Source organism: Schistocerca piceifrons, chromosome 3 (assembly GCF_021461385.2).
Source record: "Schistocerca piceifrons isolate TAMUIC-IGC-003096 chromosome 3, iqSchPice1.1, whole genome shotgun sequence".
In the NCBI taxonomy this organism is placed as follows: Eukaryota; Metazoa; Arthropoda; class Insecta; order Orthoptera; family Acrididae; genus Schistocerca; species Schistocerca piceifrons.
Genome location: NC_060140.1, coordinates 826,022,971 through 826,025,848, shown reverse-complemented (window position 1 = coordinate 826,025,848; position 2,878 = coordinate 826,022,971). Strand labels below are relative to the sequence as shown.

At 45.8% G+C, this 2,878-nt stretch overlaps 1 pseudogene; it reads left to right on the top strand.

The window, feature by feature from the left end:
• The first annotated feature begins 1,930 nt into the window (after positions 1–1,930).
• Positions 1,931–2,048, top strand: LOC124790701 (annotated as a pseudogene).
• Positions 2,049–2,878: the final 830 nt, after the last annotated feature.

The following is a 2,878-nucleotide window of genomic DNA, read 5'->3' as shown; positions in this document are numbered from 1 at the left end:
AACGCAGTCTTTGGTAAGCCCTCCCCACAACATTTTTTATGCGCTCCTTCCAATTTAAGTTGTTCGTAATTGAATTTCCTAGGTATTTGGTTGAATTTACGGCCTTTAGATTTGACTGCTTTATCGTGTAACCGAAGTTTAACGGGTTCCTTTTAGCACTCATGTGGATGACCTCACGCTTTTCATTATTTAGGGTCAACTGCTACTTTTGGCACCATTGAGATATCTTTTCTAAATCGTTTTACAGTCTATTTTGATCTTCTAATGACTTCATTAGTCGACAAACGACAGCGCCCTCCGCAAACAACCGAAGAATGCTACTCAGATTGTCTCCCAGATCGTTTATATAGATAAAGAACAGCAAAGGGCCTATGACAATACCTTGGGGAACGCCAGAAATCATTTCTGTTTTACTCGATGACATTCCGTCAGTTACTATGAACTCTGTGACTGTAAATCACGAATACAGTCACATAACTGAGACGATATTCCATAAGCACGCAATTTCACTACAAGCGGCTTGTGTGGTACAGTGTTAAAAGCATTCCGGAAATCCAGAAATACGGAATCAATCTGAAAACCCTTGTCAACAGCCTCAACACTTCATATGAAAAAGAGTTGGTTGTGTTTCACAAGAACGAAGTTTTCTAAACCCATGTTGACTGTGTGTCAATAGACCGTTTTGCTCGAGGGAATTCACAATGTTTGAACACAATATATGTTCGAAAATCCTGCTGCATATCGACTTCAATGATATGGGCCTGTAATTTAGTGGATTACTCATACTACCTTTCTTGAATATTGGTGTGACCTGTGCAACTTTGTTCGAAAATCCTGCTGCATATCGACTTCAATGATATGGGCCTGTAATTTAGTGGATTACTCATACTACCTTTCTTGAATATTGGTGTGACCTGTGCAACTTTTCAGTGTTTGGGTACGGATCTTTCGTAGAGCGAACGGTTTTATATGACCGTTAAGTATGGAGTTATTACATTAGCATATTCTGAAAGGAACCTAGCTGGTATACAGGCTGGACCAGAAGACTTGCTTTCATTAAGTGATTTAAGTTGCTTCACTACTCCGAGGATATCTACTTCTACGTTACTCATGTTGGCAGCTGTTCTCGATGCGAATTCTGGAATGTTTACTTTGTCTTCTTTTGTGAAGACATTTCCGAAAATGCCGCAGTTTCTGAAAACAACGCACTACCAATGACCAAATGAAGATTTATTGCTCTGACCGCAATGCCTCTTGTCTTCTTCACGGTCCAGTCAAGTCAATGTGAAGACCGCCTACGTTCGGCGTCAACATGTAGTAATCACTCACAAACGGTAAGTGGCAGCACTAGCAGTGGAGGGTATATAGAGCGTGTCGCGGAGGCGCGAAAAACAGAGCAGTCGTTGTCGTAATGCCAAAACGCAGCGATTTATCTGACATCCAAAAGGGCATGATCATAGGCTTTCGGCGCTGTCCAAAACTGGAACCGAGGCAACTCTGGTGCATCACGGGCCATAAATTAGAGGATGAACAGCGGTTGTGGAGATGTGATAGATGTTCAACTGTTGAGCAACTGACCGCTCAGATCGACCAAGAGGCTACCAACAATGTCTCCTCAAAGACTGTTCAGCAAACGTTGCTGCGTATGGGTCTCCGCAGCAGGCGTCTGGTCTGATTGGTGTTCATCAGAGATGAAGTCTAGAATTTGCACGCCAATACCGCAACAGGAGGTCTACTGAGTGGCGGCAGTTTGTCTTTTCTGATGAGTCACATTTTACGCTCCATCGGCGTGAAACGTCTGAAAGCAAACACCTTGCAACAATCGTCGGAAGAGTCCAGGCCGGAGGAAGGAATATTATGGTCTTGGGAATGCTTTCGTGGTATTCCCTTGGTGATCTCGTTATTTTGGAAGCCACATTTACTCAACCTAGGCAACGGCCTTGCCGCAGTGGATACACCGGTTCCCGTGAGATCACCGAAGTTAAGCGCTGTCGGGCGTGGTCGGCACTTGGATGGGTGACCATACAGGCCGCCATGCGCTGTTGCCAGTTTTCGGGGTGCACTCAGCCTCGTGATGCCAATTGAGGAGCTACTCGACCGAATAGTAGCGGCTTCGGTCAAGAATGCCATCATAACGACCGGGAGAGCGGTGTACTGACCCCATGCCTCTCCTATCCGCATCCTCCACTGAGGATGACACGGCAATCGGATGGTCCCGGTGGGCCACTCGTGGCCTGAAGACGGAGTGCCTTTTTTTTACATTTACTCAACTTAAGTATATATCTGTCCTTTGGGACCACGTCCACCACCATATACTGTTGGTTTTTCCTTGGCGCGATAGCATCTACCAATCAAACAATTCAATATGTCACATAGCACGCAGTGTACGTTGCGTGTTTCAAAGAATACCAGTATGAGTTTACCGTACTCCTCTGGCCACCAGACTCCCCGGATTTAAACCCAATCGGAAAACTGTGGGACCACATCGATCGGGTTGCTCAAGCCATGGATCCTCACATGAGAAACCTAGCACAGCTGGCCATTGCACTGGAATCACCATGGCCCCACAAAATCCCTGTCGGTACCTTCATAATCTTATGGATTCTCTTTCTGCGCGTCTTACAGAGGTCCGCAATGCAAAAGGTAGTTATTCTGACTTTTGACAGGTGGTCACTTTAATGTCACTGGACAAAGTATCACTTATCACTGCGTCGTCAGCTTTCTACCTAGATTTATCACCCCCATCAGAAGAAATGCTTGTCTCACACTTAAAACATCACACTGGTTGCTTTGGAGCACTGTACTTATACAGGGCCGGCCGAAGTGGCCGTGCGGTTCTAGGCGCTGCAGTCTGGAACCGTGAGACCGCTACGGTCGC